General features: G+C 49.1%; 1 protein-coding gene across 3 annotated transcripts in view; it reads right to left on the reverse strand.

Moving 5' to 3' along the window:
* The window catches only part of LOC311318724 (RNA-binding protein Musashi homolog 2), a 199,639-nt gene that overhangs the window by 83,931 nt on the left and 105,380 nt on the right, over positions 1–10,328 (reverse strand). The gene's annotated exons all lie outside the window — the stretch shown is intronic.

Consider the following 10,328-nt stretch of genomic DNA (forward strand, 5'->3'; position numbering starts at 1 on the left):
CCTGAAAATGTCAAGTGGTGTAACCAGAGAAATGTGGTAAATATTCAATATTTTATCAATCTAGAGTGTATGTAGGTGTACTCATAATAATAATCAATTGCAACATGTTACCCAAGAATAGATTTTATCAGGGTGTAACTGGTTACACCATTTGACATTTACTTTAAAAATCAAATTTGTCAGGCATTTACATGGACACCCATGAAAGCTAGCTAGTTGACCTAGCTACTTTCAAACATACTTTTTAAAGTAAATACTTGTTTTTATGATAAAGATCAATAATCAGTGATTTTCACTGGTTACACTATTTGACATGTAAACCTAATCATACCTGACCATACCCTAAAATGTCAAATTATCTCAATATTTCTAAGAGAGTTACTAACCTTGACATGCAACCATGAAGAGCAGAGAGGGGTCCTTCTATGTGATACATTTCCCACCAAAATTGTCTTGTAAAGTAAAAAAAACTCCTTATATGGTGGTTACACCATCTAGACACTTATGTAAGTTGACCTGACTGACATGATTCCCCGGATTATTCATAATATCCAGAACAATATAGTTCCACTTCTTTTATTAACTTTAAAATAGTTCTTATGTAAAATTATGCCAAACTACTTTATATGTTGTTTTTTTAGACTTTCAGCTCTTTTTAGCAATTTGAGTTTTTATGGTTACACCACTTAGACATTTTTTTTCTTCCATTTTTACTCAATAATTCTCTCGAAATGAATTAAAACCACAACTTTTTAGGGCAGGTTGTCAGAAAAGAATGTATGCAAGTAATCTTTAAGTTTATTTTCAATTTTTAACCTAAAAAATGTAAACTTAACCAAAGGGACACAAAAAAACAAGCGTCACGTCTTTGACCCATATACTGTATACACACAAATACAGATAAAGAACACATCTCTCTCTTTCTCTCTCTCTTCCTCTCTCTCTCTATATATATAACTGTAACTGTATCCTGTTCCACACACAAACACACACATAAACACACACACACACAGACACACCCAAACACACACACAAACACACACACACACACACACACACACACACACGCACACACACACACACACACACACACACACACACAAACACAAACACACACGCGCACATAATCACAGCCCCCCCCCCAATCTTCCCACGAAGAGAAATGGCCGACGCCCCGGCACACGCGAGGAAGACCGCTACGCCTGATTAACGGCCGCGTTAACCGTTCAAACTTAAGGGGAGCCCGGCGACCCTCGGCACCGCAAAAAAACGCAGATCCACCGACTTGCGGAGCAAAACGAACCGCTCCCCGTGAACGACGGCCGAACCGCGCCTCACGTTGCCCCCTCCTTCCCCCAGATGTGGCGTTTCTAATGAGGCTGAGGGGGAGGTGGCCTCTCCTGCTCTTAAACACAGCTGTGTCAGCACTGGGGGGGGGGGGGCAGGACAGGAAGTGGAACAGGAAAGGGGGGGGGGGGGGGGGGTTATGACCTCTCACCCCTGCAAACCCACAGGGGGGGAGCGGGCTCCCGAGGCGCACTCCGGCTCAGGTTGCTCCTGGCGCCGCCCGCCGCTCCCCTTCCCCGGGATTGGCCGCCCCGCGAGCCCCCCGCCCCGACCAGTCAGAGCGCGGTTCCCCCCGGCCCGCCGGCGGCTAAGAGGGGGCCTCCAGGAAGCCGGCCCCGCTGTTAGGAACCTTTGATCTGAGCATCCTGGGCGCTGGGCTAATCCCCTTCATTAAGACAGTCAATAGCACGAGCAAGGCACGGTCCCACACCGGAGATCCACACTTCTCCGTTCCTCCACCCCTCCTCTCCTCCTCTCCTCCTCTCCTCCTCCTCCTCCCCCCGCCCCCCAGCCGTCTGCTCCCGAACACTGCGGCGAGGAGGAGACGAGGAGGAGAGGAGGGGACATGGAGGAGAGGAGGAGACGTGAGGGAGCAGGCAGCTCCAGTAATAGAGTGTGGGCTGACAGCGACGGAGCGCGTGATGGAGACAGCTCACTCTTCCGCTGTGGAGGACTGACGCGAAGCGCACACACACGCACGCCCATGTACACGCACACGCACACACACACAAACACGCACGTGTCCGTTGAGCAGTATGCAGAGGGGAGACCAATTACAGCGCACGGCTGCTGTATGAATAACCAGTGACAGCGGACCTACAGCTGGGCAGGAAGTGAGGATCTCCATGCATCAGGGTTCTTCCTCCACCTGCTAGGCAGCGTTTCATCAATAAAAACCAGCCCAAAACAAATGATTGGGCTCAGAACTGCCCCCCCCCCCCCCCCCCCGGTTCCCTCTCAAAGAGGCGGGTGGAGCGGGGCCTCTCTTTGGGGACCGGCCTCTGAGGCTGGAGCGCGGAAGAGAGTCCATTACCATCACTTGTCGTCAGCCCTATTGACTCCGCATGCAAAAATGCCTCTTATGCCTTTTCCTGGGCAATTAAAGTGCAAGGAAAGAGGCGGCCTGTGAAAAAGCTCTCAACAGAACATTCCCCTCCTGAAACATCTTCCTGAATCATCGCCATTAGAGGCGAGAGCTACGATTTATTATCACGGGCTAATCAGCGTAGTGATAAAAGCTACTAGGAACAGAACCTCATCCGCAGTGCACACACACACACACACACACATACACACATACACACACAAACATGCTATTAGTGACCAAAAAAAAGCTATGGTAATCTTAATTCTCTGAGGTGCTCTAAAATAATTGAAATAAAGATTTACCCAGTGAACCCAACACACACACACCACATATTCTCCTGAAAATGTATATCGAATTATTCAGCCTCCTGGCAGAACAAGAGAAAAATAAAAGAATAGAGTTGCAACTACTAACAATGTGTGTTTATGTGTGTGTGCATGCATGTAAGCATGTGTGTTTATATGTATTAAGGCATGTGTGCATACATGTACTGTAATCATGTGTTTATATATATTAAGGCATGTGTGCATACATGTACTGTAAGCATGTGTGTTTATTATACTAAAGCGTGTGTGCATACATGTAAGCGTGTGTTTATATATATTAAGGAGTGTGTGCATACATGTAAGCGTGCGTGTTTATATATATTAAGGCATGTGTGCATACATGTAAGCGTGCGTGTTTATATATATTAAGGAGTGTGTGCATACATGTAAGCGTGCGTGTTTATATATATTAAGGAGTGTGTGCATACATGTAAGTGTGCATGTTTATATATATTAAGGAGTGTGTGCATACATGTAAGCGTGCGTGTTTATATATATTAAGGCGTGTGTGCATACATGTAAGCGTGCGTGTTTATATATATTAAAGCAATACGTAGCGTTTTCTCCGGTTTTCTCTGAACTGCGCCCCCACAGGCTCTGTGAGTAAGTGCACTGTCGTACTGTCGTAACGTTATCAGATTGTCTTTTTCTTTTTCTGGCTTCCTCCGTGATGTTTCGCTCCGGTTTTCTCACCCCCGCCATGATGTCATTGAGCTAAAAAACGCATGATATCCATAGACGCCGGAATAGTTAGCTACTACTGTGTTGTTTAAGCACAACGTTGCGCATGCGCACTTCAACTGAATGCTGCGTCCCGGGGGCGCGAGTTTTACAAGGTAATAAATGTCAATGTATTATCTTTCTTCTGAGTAGACTGTTTGGAAGATTCAGCTTCCTTTTAGTAAATCTAATTGGAGAATTAGCACCAGACATGTTTTTTAAAGGTCCAAATATCGCGATGTATTGCTTTAAGGCGTGTGTGCATACAGTACATGTAAGCGTGCTTGTTTATGTGTGTCTAAATGAGCCCCGTGTTTGTCCACATGTGTCAGAGCAGGTTAATTCACCCGGCGCCTAACAGACATGCACAGACACGCGCCGGCCTGTTAGCGATACACAGCGACACAGCACACAAACAAACATCAATCATAACCCCCGGGCCGATATGAACAGAACGTCTGTTTCCAAACAGCCCGCCCCCCCACCCCCACCCCCCCAAACCCCCCTCTACCATTCCTGCTCCCATCGACCGTGTGTGAGCTCATCATGTGAATGTCTTTAAACCTTGCTGTTAAAGGGATACAGTACAGAACAGTACAATATGTAGACATGTTCACAATGGCCTTCATATATTGATCTTATTGTGTACAAGGAGTTTTATGAGTCCGGGTCTGGAGGTAGAGAGTCTGGTGAATTTATCTCAGTCGTCTGTACACCTGCCCGCTGAGAAGGTGATGACAGCATCTGTCTTTGTGTGTTTGTACATTTGCATGTTTGCATCTACCTGTTTGTGTGTCTTTGTGTGCGTGTGAGCCACAGCTTGTCTCTTGCACAGTGGGTGCGTGTGTGTGTGTGTCTGTGTGCGTGCGTGCGTGTCTGTGTGTGTGTGTGTGTGTGTGTGTGTGTGTGTGTGTGTTTGTGCGTGTGTGTGTGTGTGTGTGTGCATGTGTGTGCGTGTGTGTGTGTGTGTGTGTATTGAGCAGGAGCGGCTGGGTTCTACTCTGGCTGTGTGCTGAGGGAACTGTTTTGTCTGTGTCTCTATGTAGGTCAGCTAGCAGCGATGGGCCATCAATTTCACTGTCCTACTTAGAAAGACACAGCGCACTGCACAGACACTGAGTTTTTTCTCTCCATTTGAGCCACCCTCCCTCCCTCTCTCTCTCTCTCTCTCCATCCCTCTCTCTCTCTCTCCCTCTCTCTCTCTCTCCATCTCTCCCTCCCTCCCTCTCTCTCTCCCTCTCTCCATCCCTCTCTCTCTCTCTCCATCTCTCCTTCCCTCCCTCTCTCCCTCTCTCCATCTCTCCCTCCCTCCCTCCCTCTCTCCATCTCTCCCTCCCTCTCTCTCTCTCCCTCTCTCCATCTCTCCCTCCCTCCCTCTCTCTCTCCATCTCTCCCTCCCTCCCTCTCTCCCTCTCTCCATCTCTCCCTCCCTCTCTCTCTCTCTCTCTCTCCCTCCCTCTCTCTCTCTCCCTCTATCCCTCCCTCTCTCCCTCCCTCTCTCTTTCCATCCCTCCCTCTGTCTCTCTCCCTCCCTCTCTCTTTCCATCCCTCTCTCTCTCCCTCCCTCTCTCTTTCCATCCCTCCCTCTGTCTCTCTCCCTCCCTCTCTCTTTCCATCCCTCTCTCTCTCCATCTCGCTATCTCCCTCCCTCCCTCTCTCTCTTTCAATCCCTATCTCCCTCTCTCCCTCCCTCCCTCTCTCTCTTCCTCCCTCTATCTCTTTCATCCCTCTCTCTCTCTCCCTCCCTCTCTCTCTCCCTCCATCCCTCTCTCTCCCTCCCTCCCTCCATCTCTCTCCATCCCTCTCTCTCCTCTCCCTATCCCCCTTCCTCTCTCTCTCCCTCCCTCTCTCCCTCCCTCCCTCCCTCTCTCCCTCCCTCCCTCCCTGCTGCTCCTGTGCTCAGCCAATACACACCTTCCCAGCTCACCAGTGCAGAGAAGCTCATGTGTTGCTGCATGAACAGCTACAGAACCAATCTGTTAGGGCTGGACCCAAACCCAGCCAACACTAGGTGTTCATTACCTGGGATCAGGAGCCAGCTGGCCCACCGGGTCAACAACACACACACACACACACACATGTACCACAGAGCAGCAAAAAAGGTATAAAAGCAACAGCTTACGAGCAGCCCAGGTGTGAGGGGACACGTTGGTCTCAACCGTCTGGAGGGTGGGGGCGGGGGGGGGGGCGTCTCTAAGTTATCCATTCAACGGGGGGACTTTTGTACCGAGCCCCTCCGGGAGAACAATGGGCCGTCCGATTCACTCACCCGGATGTCTAGATCTCTATCGGGTGCAGTTCAGTTTCCCAGGGGCCTCGGAGCCTCTCCAGAGCCCATTCAGACGCGCTGATGAATTCCCCTTTCATCAGCCGTCCACCGACGCCACGGGGAACCGACGGGGAACCGGGTTCCGCGCGCTGAAAGACGGCCACGCTACCTTTTGTACGTCCGGAGCCGATTGATACAGATATCAGTTTCATTACATTTAATTAAAGTATTTCTCGTTCCAGATGAAAGCGAGGATGTGAGGAGGAGATATGTAATAAGAGGAGCCGACGTGGGGTTCTACGTGATGCTAGCGCCGGTCGGGGGGGTTGACTCGGGATTAGCACGTATGAAATAGTTTTTTTGGGTGTGGAGAGAGGGAGGGAGGCGGTGGCGGGGGGGGGGGGGGGGTGGGGTGGGGGGAGTTGCGGGGGCGTCGACGCGTCAGAGTGTTCACTCGCGGACTAATTGCATTAGAATCTCAATAGTCCTTCACAAACATAAAAAGCATTACAGACTAAGCGAGTGGAGAGTGTTTAAAGAATTGAATTACGCGCGGGCGGGCCATAAAGCTGCATTGATTAAACTTAATTAGGCTTTTCGCCACTACGACGTCACCGCTATTTACGTACGGGCGCGGGAGTATGTTTAAAGGCAGGACAGCGGATCAATTCATCCATAATGAAGAACACAGGCGAGGGCCCGGCGCCGTTTAGCGCAGAGCACTTTTAATGAGCGTGCTGACCGCTGGTGAGCAACAACGTTAGCACTAACTGTTCTGCTTATTGACCGTACAGATGGCGCTGGTGGGACCCGGGTCCTCGCAGAATCCTAACAGCACCAAACAGCAGGACGTGGAGGTCCACCACCACACACACACACACACACACACTCACACACACACACACACACACACACACACACACACACACACACACACACACACACAGTAGCAATTACATCTGGACCAGTGCCAGAGTGGGTGGACAATAACAGCCCCCTGCTATCTGATACTGTATGGTCATCAGTACCCCCTCCCGTCCCTGCCCGCCCCCCTGCCCGCCCCCCTGCTGAGGGGCTGTGGGAGGTAGCGGCATATTAGGTCACTACATCATCATGAACTGGCTGATGGAGGGTGTGTGTGTGTGTGTGTGTGTGTGTGTGTGTGTGTGTGTGTGTGTGTGTGTGTGTGTGTGTGTGTATGTGTGTGCGTGCCTGCTGGGTTAGGTCAGCGTCTGCAGCGTGTGATGAAGTCATCCTGACACTGCTGACCTGTCGTAATCCAGACATCTTTTCTCACGAAGACCCTCTACATCAAGCCTGCCACCAAAACACACACACACGCGCACACACACACGCAGCACATCTACAGTACCAGCAGGCCAGCCGCGCTGGTCAACGGCGTGTACCGGTACGCCGGGCCGCGTCACAGCTTCGCGGGTTTATTTGGGTTCTTAAGTGCGGCGTAATTGGCTGTGTAATCCGACGTGGAAATGTACACACGCCACCGTGCCTGCATCGCCGCCGCTGGGCCGCCGCCAACATGAATTAGCGGGGATGAGGAAGCGCCGTCGAGAAACACGTCTGCTGATTATTTACTCCCCTGTACATCTTCTTCCTTTCTCTCTCTCTGTCTCTCTCTCTGTCTCTCTCCGTCTGTCTTTCTCTCTCTCTCTCTCTGTCTCTCTCTCTCTGTCCTGTCTCTCTCTCTGTCTTTGTCTCTCTCTCTCTCTGTCTGTCTTTCTCTCTCTCTCTCTCTCTCTCTCTGTGTCTCTCTCTCTCTGTCTCTCTTGTCTCTCTCTCTCTCTGTCTCTCTCTGTCAAATTCAAATAAGCTTTATTGACACGATAGGTGAAAAGAACCCACATTGCCAAAGCAGTACATAAAATCAACATTCAAAAAAATCAACATTCAGATTATGTATAAAGAAATAAATAAAAAGTGAGTGTGAGGGTGTGTTATCTCCGACAGTGAGGGGTCTGGGTTGCTGCGTGTTCAGCTCCCATACCCAGACCCAGCCCCGCGGAGGGAGTATCAGTGATTATGTGATAGTAATTATGTGTTATGTGTAAAAACATAACATAACATACACAACAAAATATGAAGCTATATATCAATATATAATCAAAAGCATTTAACAATAGTTCAATGTATAATATAATAACATGGGGAGCTGGCTGAGATGTTTGCTATACAGTAGAACTTGTTTCCCTTAACGTATGACAACAGTCAACATATTTAGCAGCTAATACTGCACACTGACTTTTCTCTCCATATAAATATGGCAGTTTCTCAGGATCAGGGAGGTGAATAAACTCAGGATATATATTATTTATTTTATCAAAGAAAATCTCTCTTAAATGTTTATACAGTATTTCTCACAATATAATAAGAAGTGAGATTCTGTTTGAGCATCTCCCTGATGACAAAGTGACCACAGCCTAGCCTCCTTGGGTAGCCAGCTGCCTGCGGCGGCCTGGTTCTATGGCCAGGCTGTGTCCGCTCAGTCTGGACCTGGTCAACGTTTTCCGCAGTCTTCTATCAGTCACTGCAGTCAACTATCCTGCTACAGTGTACTCTCTGTTTAGGGTCAAATAGAAATCTAACTTACTTTGTGATTTGGTGGTTTCATGCCAATATTTCATATACTTTTCTTTTTGTTTTGAGATGATTTGGTTGGGCCAGATTGATTGGTCCTGAAGCCCTGGGGTTTGTGGGTAGAGGTTCAGGATCAGCTGGCTGAGGGGACTCGTGTCTTTGCTCAACTCTTGGCACTATAGGGCTTTGTAATGGTAGGCGTGAGGGTCACTTGATTGGAGATGTTGGTAGAATTTGATGGCTCTCTTTTGAATTTTTATTATTAAAGGGTATTGACCAAGTTCGGCCCTGCATGCATTATTGTCTGTGTGTCTGTGGATTCCAAGTATGTTTTTGCACAATTCTGCATGCAGGACTTCCAGTGGATGTTTTTCCCACTTTGAGAAATCCTGACTGGTAAGTGGGCCCCACACTTCGCTGCCATATAATATTAATAGTTCTATTACTGAATTTAGAATTTTGAGCCACGTTCTAATTGGGATGTCAATTGGAATTTTTCTCTCTCTGTCTCTCTCTCTCTATTTCTCTCTCTCTTTCCGTCTGCTCTTCATGGGAGCATGGGAGGAAGGATAAAGAGCCGGTCAGCGTCTCACGCTAGCACGCTAATCGCTAGCACGCTAATCGCCGCGGACGCCAGGATCCGGCAGGTGAGCGCCGACGAACAAATCCTCCGACCGGCCGTCTGACAGAACGCAGCGAGATGAGGGCGGGGGGTGCGGGGGGATGGCATTTAGAGAGGGGGGGGGGTCTTTACACGCCTGACCTTCCACTCTGCATAAGGTCAGATTGAGAGCCGGCGGCAGACTGGACGTGTGTGTGCCTCCGGGGCAGATGGTCTCGTCCCAGAACGGACCTCTCTGCCATCCATCCCAGCTCTGGCTCGGCCCGGAATACCCCGACCTCAACCCTCCCAGATCCAGCCCCAGATCCAGCACCAGATCCATCCCCATATCCAGCACCAGAACCAGCACCAGAACCAGTACCAGTCCCACCCCTGGTCATTCAAAATGTTTGGATTTATTGGAAGGACAGCCCCTTGAGATGCAACATACAGTATGAGGGGGTCCTATATAGCCCTAACCCTAGCCCTAGCCCTAACCCTAACCCTAACCCCAGCCCTAACCACAACCCCAACCCCAGCCCTAACCCCAGCCCTAACCCCAGCCCTAACCCCAGCCCCAGACTGTGGGACAGCACTCTGGTCTGTCTCTCTGAGCTCCTCTGGCTGGCTGAGGACCCAGCAGAGCTCCAATCCTCTCACACACACACACACACACACACACACACACACACACACACACACACACACACGGGCGTAGAATTTAGGGGAGGCGCTGGGGAAACGTCCCCATCAATATTCAGAGGCTACTGAACTGTCCCCAGCAAGAATTTGGAACACAAACACTTCCCAGTATCACTAATAGGATTGGCTTGCTGTTTCTTGCTAACGCGTGAGAGGCTGCTGTAATATTTGGTTGAACTTGGTTGCGCAGATAGAAAACTCAGAACACTACAGTTCTGTGCACATAAATGGGCCTACGGGAAAATCCTCACGTCTCCTATTGACTCAGTATTGAAAGTGCATTTTATTTTTCAATACGAGACAATCCCATATTAACGGCAAAGACTTGCCTACCATTGCAAACGTGGCAAGATTTGAGCCATGATGAGCTCACTCACCTACTGAATTGCATGACATTAGTAAACAAACCAGACATGTAATGTTTAGGCAAGTTAAGTTTTTGGAGCCAAGTGCACATGTGGGCCAAATGCATGATCATCAGTTCAGGAGGTAGAAGAACCAGATATCAGGATACTCAGATCTGACTGTAGCTCAAATGTATGCTTTTTTATTTTATACAATGCAAAAAAAAACATATTTTAATGTCCCCTCCAAGCTCAAATCAAAAATACACCCTTATGCACACACACGCACGCACGCACGCACGCACGCGCGCACACACACACACACACACACACACAC

This window comes from Borostomias antarcticus (genome assembly GCF_949987555.1).
Source record: "Borostomias antarcticus genome assembly, chromosome: 15".
NCBI classification, from domain to species: domain Eukaryota; kingdom Metazoa; phylum Chordata; class Actinopteri; order Stomiiformes; family Stomiidae; genus Borostomias; species Borostomias antarcticus.